General features: G+C 42.6%; 1 protein-coding gene across 2 annotated transcripts in view; it reads left to right on the top strand.

Annotated features, from left to right (window-relative positions):
* Window positions 1-3,081: 3,081 nt before the first annotated feature.
* The window catches only part of CDH12 (cadherin 12), a 243,202-nt gene continuing 232,121 nt past the window's right edge, over window positions 3,082-14,162 (top strand). The window contains exons 1-2 of one of the 2 annotated variants that reach the window (XM_033154397.1): window positions 3,082-3,120; window positions 3,335-3,496. The gene's annotated coding sequence lies outside the window, so the exon portion shown is untranslated. Of the gene's footprint in view, window positions 3,121-3,168; window positions 3,497-14,162 lie in introns of those variants that run through there. The other variant, XM_033154396.1, reaches the window with a different exon arrangement.

Below are 14,162 nucleotides of genomic sequence, written 5' to 3'. Positions count from 1 at the left end.
GAATTTGCTCAAATAAAATTCCCAGTGATGTGATTCTACCAGAACTGACAATCCACTCATGTGTTGAGTGTGTGGGGATGTTGCAGGCAGAATTCCCCATTTGTGGAATACTCTTCCCAGGGAGACTACTGTATTTTTATGTTGTGAATAGTCCTGTGATCTTCAAATGAAGGGCAGTATACAAATAATAATAATAATAATAATAATAATAATAATAATAATAATAATAATACATTAATTAATTTACCCCTTATTTAGAAGAGTTCTATGTGTCTATCGGCACATATAGGGCTGTGCATCATGCATGCAGCTAGCATGAGTCATGCATTATACACCATTGCTGGGATGCGTGAAGTGGCCACAGGTACTCCACAAACTCATGTGTGCTTTCATTGTATGGAGGCTGACCCACAAACCTTGGTCTGCCCTCAACTAGCCACCACCTGCCTGCCTCCTTACCTATGAGTCCAAGGCATTGCATGTCAGAAGCCTCCTCCTTCATCTGTTCTTTTTAATTTTTATTTACGATTTTCAATTTTATACATTTCAATAATTTTACAGTACTTCTAACATTTCAAAACTCGACTTCCTTCCCCCTCTTTCTGTGGTTCCTTCAATTTAATTTTTAGATTTTCTGCATATTCCAAATTAAGTTAACTTAATCCTTTATTCATCTACTTTAAGTGTATACTCTTATAAAACTGCAGGTTATTATAATGGTCCCACCAATGTTCTTATCTGTTTACAGTTTGTTTGTAAATATTCAATAAACCATTTCCATTCTTTTATAAAAAGTTTGTTATCTTGATTTCTTACTTCTCTGGTAAGTTTCGCCATTTCTGTGTATTCCATGTTTTTGTATCCATTCTTCTTTTGTTGGGAGGAGGGTGGACTCCACCTGTCCTTGACCCTAGCACTGGTGGAGGAAGATGAGTGTGGGGGGAGCGTACACCCCCGGCAGAGCGATCCCAGCAGGATGCCATTGTGGCTGCCCCCCTGAGCTGGGTGCCACACCCCCGCAGGCAGTGCACCCCGCCCCCAGGACGTGTGCCTGCCCCACCCCGTCTGCCCTCCACTCCCCTGGTGCCGGAACATAAAGCTCCACCACTGGACCCTAGCTCCCCTTACTGTTGGCCCCCCTGCCTTTTGCCTCACTTGTCCCATTGGCCACCAAACAGCAATGCGTATGAGGAAGTTCAGATGACAGCCGCAGATACGAGTAAGGTGATTGACATGGAGCCTCGGAGACACTGGACACATGATTGAGACTTCAGTGGCAGGCCTGTCACATCGTGCTCAATGTCATCTCATGCACTGAAGCAACATGCAATGCTATAAGTAAAATAATTGCAATGGTCACTGGGAGAATAAATCATTTGCTAGTTATGGATGTTTGGCAGGATCATTTTCCTAAACTTAAGCACATGCTTAATTTTCTTTTATACTAGTTAAGTGAGTCTTCTTCTTCTTCTTCTTCTTCAATTAAGTTTGTATACCACTCTTCATCTGAAGATCAGAAGGCAGTTCACAACATAAAATTACAAAACAAGAATGCAAAACACATAACAAACCAAACCAAAGGGGGTGGGAACCATCCCACAAACACATTTAAAAGGCCATAGAATGTTAATCAGGCAGGTCTTCTTCTTCTTCTTCTTCTTCTTCTTCTTCTTCTTCTTCTTCTTCTTCTTCTTCTTCTTCACCACCCTTCATCTAAGGACCAAAGTGTGGCTTATGGTAACATTTAAAGTGTTTAACTTCGGCCAGCTCACACCTTCATTCATTATCAGTACTTTCTTGCTGATTTTTCACTATTTGGGTGGAACAGTTGTGGTTTAAAAGTCAAACCTGCATTTTCTATAAACAACTATAAACAACTGACATTTTTGGTGCCCTTTAATGGTACCCAAAAAATCTGCCACCAAAGGTGAGCTAGCTCACCATACCAAATTCCAGGGTCACCACTGAAGGTTTTCACAAAATCTCATATACTCTGCAAACTAGGAGTCTTCCTGCAATATTAACTGTATCTGAAATACTCTATTTCCCCCTATTTTGTCCAACCCTCTTTTAAAGTTGGTGACCATCACTGCCTCCCATGGGAACCAATTCCATAGTTTAATTTTGTGCTGCATAGTTTACTGAAAAGTTACTTATTCCCCCCACACACAAGTGTGGCAACTAGCATACTACTTTGTGGCTGTTGCAGCTAGAAACAGACATTTACAGGAAAGAAAGGAACTTGTGGGAAATGTAAGTTGGAACAAACCATGATCTGGCCAGACTTGCAACCTAGTCCACGCATCTGTATTCCAATATCAGCACAATCTGTTGAATTCAGTCTGGAAAGATTCACTCCAAATTGTGGAATGAAATGAAGTCCTCTCCCATCCCTAGTACAAATAAATAATCTAATGAATTGATGTTTTAAATACTTGACAAATATTTAACTGGTTCATTGACACCCTCCCCATTTTTTTAAAAAAAGATCAGTCAATTGCCAACTGCAGGAGGGGTTTGGGTGGTGGTGGTACTTGTTTTGAAGCATTTCAGTGAATTTGACTGCTCATTCCTGTTGCTCTCTGCCAACTTGATAACCCTGTTTTTTTGAAAGGAGCATTTCTCTTCTGGAAAAATAACTTTGCATGCTTAATGGCTTACTCCCGCTGACAAATGTGCCAGGCAGAACCTGCCTCCCTCCCACCCAACAATAGTTAATTGCCATCTGGGAGATTTGCCCACCGGAATCACTTTCATTTCTGTTCGGCTGGAACCTGAGTGTCCGTCTCTGTGCTTATATACGAGAGCACATGAAGTCCCCTCAGCATTGCATACTGTGAGCATCCCATAATGAAACAGGCTACATCCGTCGGCTCAATTAATCAGCCATAACCTGTTTGGAACGCTGGTGCACCTTGGAAAAGGCAGCGTTGCAGGAATGTGTTTTGCTTTCTGAAATCATTAGAGGGATTTGCACAGTGCAGAGCCCACCTTGCAAATTACAACCTCAGCTGCAACAGCTATATCTATTAATCTGGAAGAGATGACATTCCCAAGTGGCCTCGGCGCCTTCCGCGACTCCCCGGTGACCCAACCATCCTCCCGTTGCTTTCTCCACATGTAAGGAGTGTGCTGCGTGTTAATCAGGTCAACGATCATCCCACGGCTCGAGGGAGATGACAGGAACCTATCGTAGCTGCCACAAGATCTTCCAGACCTGAGCACGTTTTGTCAAACATCCCCCTTTTAAGCGACGGAGCTTTTGTACTCTTTCACTTACTCAGCTCCCTCCCGAGGATTCCAGCTTATCTTTCCTTCTCTCTCCTTTTTCTAGACAGTGAGGAGTTCAACGTCAACAGCAAAAGACAGCCTAGGATGCATCTCTACCTGGAGGGTGCTGATTGAAAACTTAAAGATTGTCCTCCAAATAACTGCTGATTTTGAGCCAGTGCTTCCTCCTGTTAGCTTTGTCAAAAAGCGAGGGTTTTCAATTAAGGTAAGTGCTGCGTTATCTGGTTGACTGCATCACTCTGAATTTTCTGCATTGAAAGTTCTAAATGAGTAAACTGACATTCTGCACTGCAGCAGCTCAGCTTGTTGTGTCAGGAAGGGAAAAAGGGGGAGGAATACAGGGGTTTAGTTTAGCGAGAAAGCATCCCAGAATAGAACTATTGTCTCTGGAGAACGTATGGTGATTTTGTTTTGTTTCTTACCTGTACCTGCAAAAGTGCAAACTCTTACAGGAGATATTTGACGACACTGGCAATCTTAGTAATCCCATGAAACTGATTTGATACATGGATATATATGTCTGTGTACAGGCACATGAATATGACATGTAAAAGACACCTTATCTTTTCAAATGTTGATTGGACAGCATCACTAGCCCAATAAAGATCTCATGGTTTCGAAGTCTTGCAACAGAGGCAGGCAGAGGTGATTCAGATGCATGTGGGGGCTGTTTGTTCAGTGTTTGTTCAGTGTTCTGGGTTGCAAATGAAGAATTTATGCATTATATTCAGAAGTAGATATGAATTTTAGGTTTAAGCATACAACATCTTCCCTAATATTCCCCCCCACACACCCCTTGCAAGAATAGCAGCTGAATTGCATTGGAGGTAGAGGGTGGAAATTGCTTCTGATGCGGTCGGGAAATGAAATCTATAGTTGTCAGCAGTAATAAAGTGTGACATGAATAGTCATTTTGATTAAAAGGTCGGGAAGAGATAGAACAAAGCAAGCACGGTGGCGTGTTAAGAGAGAGAACTCTGCTGACAGTCGAGATGTTTTATTTGAGAAGGGGTCCAGGCAGGTGAAAGCAGCATGTCCTGGAAGATTAACAATCTTTTTAAGTAAAAGTCTTCAGATGCTCACATCTGAGGCTGCTGCCGGGCAGCCAGCCGAATTGTGGCTGCAACAATAGCAAATCCAGAGATTTGTTCACCCCATTCTGGTTTGAACTGAAAGCTTAGAGATCTGTGGACTAGGGAAGTGGCAAACTGTTTTAAAGTTTCTCTAAACATGAGAGTGCCTATGGCATGGTCACCTTTCTGGTGCCTTTAAAACTCAGTTTTTGTCAGAAAACATTGGAGTGTGCCATACAACAAAAGAAGAATATTTGGTAAAGTCAGTGCAAATATAGCTCATGCAACGTAAGTAATGGGATTTTATCTGCTAGTGAATTTCCAAAGTTGGCTAAAATCATTAACTATATATGCATGGAACTGGAATCACTAGTATATAACATTTATGTAGTGTGTATCAGGTCTCCAGAATGTTTCACGTAGTACTTTAGTCATCTTTACAGCTGTCCTCTAAAACATACCTGCATATTAGCATATTGTGGACAGACATTCAAGTAATGAAGGGTTTGAGGCAAAAGATGCTTGTTTAAAGCACATCAAACACACGAACACCCAAATAATCTTGGGAACTGTAGTTTATCCCTCATTGAGCTATCGTTCCCAGCATCCTTAATAAAGTACAGGATTTTTGGTGTGAGGGAGGGGGAAGGTGTTTTACATGTATGGTGTACACGCAGCCCAAGATAACCTCATGGGTTTGTCATGCTATTTAAACAGTACTTCCTGGCTCGTAGCTTAAACTTTTAGTCATTATAAAGCACAGATAGTCTACATTCCACATACTATACAATATTATTATTGCATAAGGCACTCATATTCTTAATGAACATACTTCATATGTATTAAATTCATGCACATCTTTTTTTTTCTTTAGGAACTCTTTTTTTTCTTTTTAAAGAATATTATTGAGAGAAGTTGGGACCTGAAGTATAGTTGTTTCGCATCCACCCCCTACCATCTTGTTTGGAACATGCTTTGTGCATAGTTTTTACTTGACCTGCCCTTAAGCACAGTTGCAGAACTGCATTGGAAATTGTCATATGAATGCACTGCCCACCTGCCATACTGGGGCACTGTAGTGGCATGACAACAGGACAGAGAGATTGTGGGGAAATGTGTAGAATGACTGGTGTGTATCCACAATTCAGCTGAAGTCGCAAAGGGACCAAAGAAAGTTGTTCAGACCATTTGTCCAACAAGCTCAGTAGGGTCTACTGTGATTGGCAGCGGCTCTCCATGGTCTTGAACAGAGTTATTTTCACGTCACCTGCCACCTGATCATTTTACGTGGAGATGCCAGGGATTGTGCCTGGAACGCTATTCATACAAGGCATCTGCCCTACCACAAAACTACAGTTTTGTGATTGGAGTCAAAGGGAGAAATGCAAATAAAATGTGCCATCAATTTCAGATTGAAATTGATGACTCTTACAAGCACTTAATAATGTTGGGATCATGCCCTATGTGTGTGTGTGGATTCAGCCATATAAACCACTGGTATAAAGCAGGCATAGGGAAACCCGGCCCTCCAGATGTTTTGGGACTACAACTCCCATCAGCCCTGACCATTGGTCCTGTTAGCTAGGGATGATGGGAGTTGTAGTCCCAAAACATCTGGAGGGTCGGGTTTGCCTATGCCTGGTAGAAAGAATGATCCCCTATCCGATGAACCAGTGGGCAGCATGCTGAGTTCAGTTTTGGTGTGGGATTCAGTTTCCACTCTGCCACAGATAGTCTAGGTGGCTTTGTGAGAAGCATCTCTGTTTGATCTCAGTCCTCTCTCTATCAGCGTATTGATTGATTGATTGATTGATTGATTGGTGTTTCCCATCCCCTATCTTTTATCTAAATACTTACCGTAATCCCCTACAAACAATATTTTAAAAAATATAAACTCTCTTATTTTTGGCTAATATTTTTAAATGACCCCACTTTATCTGCCAGAATCACCTTGTTATGGGTGGGAACTATTGGTTGAAGCTGTACAAAGTTGGATGGCGAGGAACAATCCCAGGATCCCAAAACAGTGTGTGGTGCCTCCAGACCCACCAGACGTATCTCAATTGTTCCTGTTGTTCCACTGCCTTTCCTTTCTTCCTGCCACTCACCTCCTTTGTTAAATAAATCCTACCTGTTGGCTCCCCCCCCCATCTCTATTCCATTAAGTTGCTGACCATTCTTCACACCATATTCCTTTCTACAACATGGGGCTGGAGGTACTGTATGCTATTTTGGGAGCCAGGCATTCTTCATCATCATCCAGCTTGCTACAATTGGAACCTATGCCCCATAGTTCACCCCACAATAAGAGATCACCAATGAAATAATGTTGTGTTTTTTTTAAAAAATAAATAAATGCAAAAGACAAAGGAGTGAAAATTGAGCTCCTCCTTTTTGTGGAAAGGCTTTGAAAATGGAAAGTGTTTCAGCAAAAAATCGCTTAACGGTGGAGTCTAGAAAGGCTGACCCTATGGCCCCATGGTTGTCACCTTTTGGAAATGATGGGACACAGAGCACAACCTGATCTTTATGGGCAGGTACATGTTGGAGGAGGTGCAATCTCACATAGACATAGCCCTGGCTCTTCAAGAGCAAGGCTGAATAATCTTTTCCAGCCTGTGGGCTGTGTTCCTAAGTTAATGTCGGTGGTGGGCAGGGCCACTGGAGTTGGGCCAGAACCAAAAGTGAGCTGACCAATTGGTGTAAACATTTACCTTCGTGCATAGTCTTCCAGCCTTCCAGCCTGCACAAACTGGTGGCTTTCACACCTCATTTCCATACAGGAAAGCAGCCAGGCAAAAGCAATCCAGAAAGACCCTAAGCAGGGTGGATGAATGGTGTAATGAGGTTACTGAGGGCTGAGAGGCTACATTTGGGTCTTGTTCCCTTGGTTTCCAATCTCTGTTTTAGAGCTTCAAAGGCAAAAACCAACTGCTTGACTTGACCGTACATTGTGAGACAGTTCAATTAGGCTATCTTGTGAACTGCCCTGAGGTCTCGGGATGAAGGGTGATATATAAGTTTAATAACTAAACTAAACTAGGGTGCGTGTAATTGACTTTCTGCCCTTATGAATAGTTGAAGCACAGAGTTTTGTAGTGGCTATAGCTTTCCAAGTATTCTTCAAGAGTAGCCACACATGAAGTAGATTTCAAGTCTCCAAATGGAAGGAACACGTGTATGTCTGTGTCTTGTAGATGGTTTGATGACTGAACAGTATAGAACTCCTATTAAATAAATGAAGATGCTGAAATATAGGTGGCAGTGGCCAGCTCATAGTAGCAGAATTGAGAAAATATTGGATTGGATTGAGTCTGGCATGAGCTAGGCTCAATTCCCTACTCAGTGATGAAGCTCTTTGGGCGATCTTGGGCTAGTCACATCAGTCAGCCTAGCCTAAGCTGCCTCACAGGGTTGTTCTGTTGAAAAGGGGGTCCCTTAGCTTGCAAAAAGATCAGGTTAAGCAGGTACCTGTATATAATATCACACAATGTCATGATGATCAAGGATGAGCTGCTGTGCTCTGGGTGCCTAAAATGTCACTAGTGTATATCAACCCCCTATAAATAATTACAGGTATATCTACCTTTCTTCATCATCTCCAAAATATCCACTCTTCCAAAGATGTATATACTTTGCTAAGGCAGCTTGAGTAAGCTAAGTACTCCTGATTAACGATCTGCACTGAATCAAGTTTCATAAATAAACAATGCATCTTCAGCATAATTAGTATATATTAATATACATGAGTGGAAGCATTCCTTCCCCAAAGTTAATCAAAAGAAAACACCCATTGGTTCTCTCCCCCTCCCCCCCAACATCCCTACCTTTATAGACTTCAAAAATGAATATATCCTTCCATGGGATGAATTGTAAGTATCAGGTAGAAGAATTCACTCCATATTTGTGCATTTCCCACACATTAATTATATTAAGCCTCTGATGTAATAGCTAATATCTCCTTAAACTTGCATGGGAGTTGCAGAATTAAGTGAATGTGAAACAGAACACTTGAGACTTCACACAGTTTGGTTGGGTGAAGGAATCTGCAGTGTAGCCTTGGGAATGAATCACAGTCCTCAACAATATTCACAGTATAAGAGCCTGTTTGCCTTCACTGGATGATGATGATGATGATGATGAAGATGCAGTGTAGAGCCAAAGGTGCTACTAGACATGCACCCCTCTGGTGAACATATAGCATTATGATGAGCACAGTGGAGATATGTAGCTATGCATCTGCAGGAACCTTCCTCCCATTTTTGAGAGGATGGTAGAGGAAGGATTGCACAAGGTGGAGTGTGTGTATGATTCCCACCACATTATATGCTGGCTGCTGTGCATGATTATATTGATTTATTAAATTTGTATACCTTCCTAAACCCGCAGGTCTTAGGGCAGTTCACAGAATAAAACCAGAATGTACACGCATGCTCCACTCTCAGGGCAGTTCGCAGGATAAAATCAGAATACACCCACACGCTCCACTGTGTCTCAGCCAAGTAACTGAATGAACTGTGCCCAAAGCTTCAAAAGTCAGTGCAAATTGCTGCCTTGTGCGACACGCAGTTGATTTAAAACCTATATTCCTGCACATTTCTAGTGGGTAATCCTATGGCATGATGCAGCAGCTCCCTGGCTCAGGAAGGCTTGGCTAGCATTAAATGCTGAATTCTGGCTCAGCCAAAGAAACCTAATTTGCTCACCTCATGTCAGTCAAGGCCACTGTACATTCCCCAAAAGGGGCAGTCTAGAGATGTGACAGAGATGAGAGGAAATAAGGGGGACCTGGTCTGGATCCTAAGCCCACTCACCTCAATCACATGACCTGGCAACCAGGCACAGAATGCTATTATAAAGGCTTGTTATCACTCTGCAGGCTAAGGAAGAGCAGCTCTGCTGCTGAATGAGGTTTGAATCTAGACCACAGCACCACCTGCTCACTGGAGTGCTGTAGCACCATCATGGCTAGTAGCATTTAATAGCCTGCTTAGATATAGATAGATATAGATAGCAAGAAATAGATAGCAATCTATATAAAGATTTTTTAAAAAAATTCCTTCCAGTAGCACCTTAGAGACCAACTAAGTTTGTTCTTGGTATGAGCTTTCGTGTGCATGCACACTTATTCAGATACACTGAAACAGAAGTTACCAGACCCTTATATATGATTTTTTTTGTTTGTTTGTTTTGACTATGGCAGACCAACACGGCTACCTACCTGTATATAAAGATAGCAAGGGTGTGATGCTGCTATGAGAGAAATGAGACAAAAAGAGACCCTAAATCACAGAAGCCTAGTGACTTGGATATTGTTCCTTTTGTCTTTTGCACCACAACACAGGAAGACATACTTTTCAGTCTTCTGCAGCCTCACAACTCACAAATGTTGCCAACTCTACAGAAAAAAGTTGCTGTCTCCTTTTGTGCCATCAGCTCCTGCCAACCAAGCTGTTCGAAAGCACGTCAAAGTGCAAGTAGATAAATAGGTACCGCTCCGGCGGGAAGGTAAACAACATTTTCGTGTGCTGCTCTGGTTCCCCAGAAGCAGCTTAGTCATGCTGGCTACATGACCCAGAAAAACTGTCTGCGGACAAACATTGGCTCCCTTGGCCAGTAAAGCGAGATGAGCGCTGCAACCCCAGAGTCGTTCGTGACTGGACTTAACTGTCAGGGGTCCTTTACCCTTTACCTTTAATTGCCAGACTATCTTTTCCCTTTAGGCTCTTTATAAAAGTTCATAACTTGGAACACAGAATTATTTTCTGTTGCTCAAAACATATAAATAAATGACTAGCTATTTCCTTAGCTGTATGGCCAGTGTGGTGTAGTGGTTAAGAGCGGTAGATTCGTTATCTGGTGAACCGGGTTCGCGTCTCCACTCCTCCACATGCAGCTGCTGGGTGACCTTGGGCTAGTCACACTTCCTTGAAGTCTCTCAGCCCCACTCACCTCACAGAGTGTTTGTTGTGGGGGAGGAAGGGAAAGGAGAATGTTAGCCACTTTGAGACTCCTTCGGGTAGTGATAAAGCGGGATATCAAATCCAAATTCTTCTTCTTCTTCTTAATGCATTTGCCTTCCTTGTGGGTGGAAAAATTGAATCATTGATGTTTCCCCGTGTGTGCATGAGAGCCTGTGCACACACACAAACATACACACAATTTTTGTAAGTTGCCCTGGAAGTTGTTCAGCTGAAGGGAGCGAACACAAATAATCTGAGTAAGTAAACATGATGGAATCTGATATGGAAAGCTTTTGGCCTCTGTTTGCTTGAGGTGCTGACAGAGGAGAGGCTAGGACTCATCAATCAAAGTTTGGGACCTCAGAAGAAGTTTTCTCTCCTCATTGCCTTCAATCTGGTCCTCAGTGCTATTTTTAAGTGCTAAACATTTTGAGCCAGCTAATGCAATGCCACACACTTTGAAGTTTTGTGGTGGTGGTGGTGAAGGGGCTTTTGTGTTGCAAGGACTCCCAGAGGCACCGTCTCAAGGGTCATTATTGGGGGAAGGTAATTTCCCCCCCTTAACGAAGCAGCATCCCCAAGTGTATCATTTTGTTTTCCCCCATGGGAGTGAATTGAAGCTATTTTCTTGTATGGGAGGAAACAAATAGTTGCACTCAGAACTCAGGTGGGGATTCCCTGCTCAGGAGACTCTAGTAATTGAGAATCAAGGCTGCTCTGGTCTGCACAGCCTCATCCTGAGTTTTTCTTTGTGTTCCCCTTAAATTGTGTGGAATTTGGGGAAGCGCTTTCTAATATCCTGTTTAGGGAAGTTTTTAATGACTGATGTTTTAATGTATTTTTAATCTTTTGTTGGAAGCCGCCCAGAGTGGCTGGGGAAACCCAGCCAGATGGGTGGAGTGCAAATAAATAAATAAATAACATTCTATAGATTTCTTGAGGAGGGTTGCTGCTTTGTACCATAGATAACTATTATTTGAAGCTTGTGATTTGGTCTTAAGTATTCCGTTATCCAAACTGCGAGAGGCAGTGGCCAAACTGCGAGAGGCAGTTTTGGCCTCTGTTTGCTTGAGTTGGCCAAACTGCGAGAGGCAGTGAAGGATAGGTGTGCCTGGCGTGCTCTGGTCCATGGGGTCACGAAGAGTCGGACACGACTGAACGACTGAACAACACAACAACAACACAACAACATTCCGTTAGCTCAAGGGATGGGAAAATACATTGATTCTGGTTTCTTTCTCTCTGTTTCTCATCCCCCCCCCAATTTTAAGTTCCATTTGCCACATTTCCACCTCAGTCTGAAATTTAAAAACCTGTCTTCCTGAAAACCATGAGCCAGAAATGCACCATGAACCATCGTTAAACTATCATTTGCACAATAAACTATCAATCTTTCACTTGCCTATTTGTGGCTTGTTGTGTACAATGGAACAAAATTTGTCTGGGGGAAGAATCAGTCCTAGTAACAAAACAAAACAAAACAAACAAACAAACAAACAAACAAACAAACAAACAAAAAACACATTATTGAAGGTAGCTAGTTATGGAAGGACTAAAGTATTGAGAAAATTACAGACTGCAATAGCACATAATGGCTGATCACTGCGTCTTTGGGGGTGATGGCTGTGGCCCCCTCATGCTCTACCTACATCCCTGGCAACTAGGCCATGCTCACTCTCCAGCCATTGCTGGGGAATTCCCCTTGGCCAGAGGTATCGAGGGGCAGCCTTCCTGCCAAAGAGCATGAATTTGAATGAGCCAATCAGAGGCCCCACTTGGAGGGGGGGGGGTGCCTTGCTGGCTAGCCAGGCATTGGCTGTTGCCCAGCCTGAGAGCAAGTCTTAAAACACAATGGTACATAATGATCTTCCTTGCTGTTTTGACTCCACAAGAGCAAGCAAAACAACTTATTTATGTTAAGTCTGCCCATAATTTCAGAAGCCTTTTCTGTTTTGAGAAAAATGTGAAATTCATATATCAGATGTTCTCCTATCATGTAACATTGCCTGAGAAGATCAATGAAGCTACCTGTGCTGTTCTCGATTTTTCAGTCTCTTAGTTTTCTGCATTTTTAGGAGGATATCAGAACAGGTGGGGGGAAAGCTAACTGCAATGAAATACAGGAATTGACGCCTGCTTATATCTTTACTTCTGCCCCACTCGATGGTGTTGAACTCCATCTCCCATCAGCCCCAACCACTATGGCCAGTGGTCAAGGATTATGGGAGTTATAGTCCAACAACAGTTGGAGATCCTTCCAAGTCACATACATCTGCTTTAGAGGGTTTGACTCTGCTCCAGCTTTGCCTCCATAGCAGTAACTACAAGCACTGCTTAGTCACATTTGGTTAAGGAAGTTTGAGGTGTCCTGTCTGAATGGTAAAGGATGAGCATTTGATAGGTTTCAGAATTGTTGGCAGAGTGAATTATCTGGCATGGTGCCGTCATGTTGGCTTAACTGCCACTCTTTCTAACATAGACAATCCAAGCAAGTCAATGCAGGGACATGTCTGAGATGGGCCAGTCGAGAAATGGCGTGACCTGGCTGGCGGTTTGGAAAACAAACAGAACATGGGTAGCTATCTAAGCAGCTTTAATAGGTCAATTGGAAATGAGCACAGACACAGAGGATTTAGAATATATCTTAAAAAAATCCCTCTTTCTCTCTCTTTGGGTGAAAGTTGTCCCACCCACCCACCCACCCTTTCCCCCCTCCTAAGCTTGTTATTTAAACCCACCATTTCAAGCATTTTGCAATTCCTGCAGGCATTATCTTCTGACAAACAATGAGCTTTTCTCTCTCTCTCCTCCTTTTAGCACAAATGCTATGGAAAGGTCACTTATTTTAATCAACTCCCTTATCTCTGTAAAAGCCAGATGACATTTTTTTGCCCTATTTCTGACCAATGAGCATGCATATTTTAAATCAGAAAGTTGCATACTTGAGTGTCTTGTGGAACGTCACCTTTACAGAGCACAACAGTTGGTAATGATATGGCCTAATTCAAAGGAGACACAAAAGTTCAACTAATTGTCATTGACGTGAGATGGACTTAGGAATGTTAAAATTCCATCGAAATCAGTTCAACTTTATATGTATTGGGCACATGGGCAGTTTTACCTACTGCATATAGGCTTTGACTTATGCACACACATCACATGATGTGCGAATCCCCCCTTGTGCCTTGGACTTTGAATCTTATGTGAACTTTGTTCCACAGGACAGGCTGGGGCATAGATCAATAGCAGAGCATGTGCTTTGCATGCAGATTCAATTCCTGGAATCTCCCAATTAAAAATTTCAGTCCAGGCAAGAAAACAAACAAACAAACCCTGCTTCCCTAGCCATGGAAAGTTGCTACCAAGCAGATAAGACAATACTAGGCCAGGGGGACCAGTGAGATACCAAGGTGGATGCATATATTGAATTATGGTCTCAAACTTTTAATCTTCATTTCCCCAGTAGTCAAATTCACATGTTCTGGAGCATAGTGTGGGATGACCCATTCTTTCCATACACAGTTCACAAACCTACACATGTGAAAAATTAGTCCCCCCTTTGGCAGTATTGAGCACTTTTACACTCCTCTACCAGCTTTTGGCTTGGGCATACGTAGTGGTAGGTTCACTTCAATGTACCTGAAGCGTGTGGCCTGGGTATGCTTCCTGTAGATGGATCAATTGGCCTTTCCCCGCCATATATCCTTTAAACCACGATGAAATTGTGTGTGGACCCTAATGATGAGCAAGACCAGCGTTTGAAGCTCCTATTGTTCTAGGTGAATTTTGCGACAGGGAATTTCATTAGCGCGAGCCGTTTCTGAGTTCTGGGCAC

The sequence above is a fragment of the Lacerta agilis genome, chromosome 7 (genome assembly GCF_009819535.1).
Source record: "Lacerta agilis isolate rLacAgi1 chromosome 7, rLacAgi1.pri, whole genome shotgun sequence".
Taxonomy (NCBI): domain Eukaryota; kingdom Metazoa; phylum Chordata; class Lepidosauria; order Squamata; family Lacertidae; genus Lacerta; species Lacerta agilis.
Note: the sequence above shows the minus strand (reverse complement) of the source record. Positions and strands in the feature narration are given on the sequence as shown.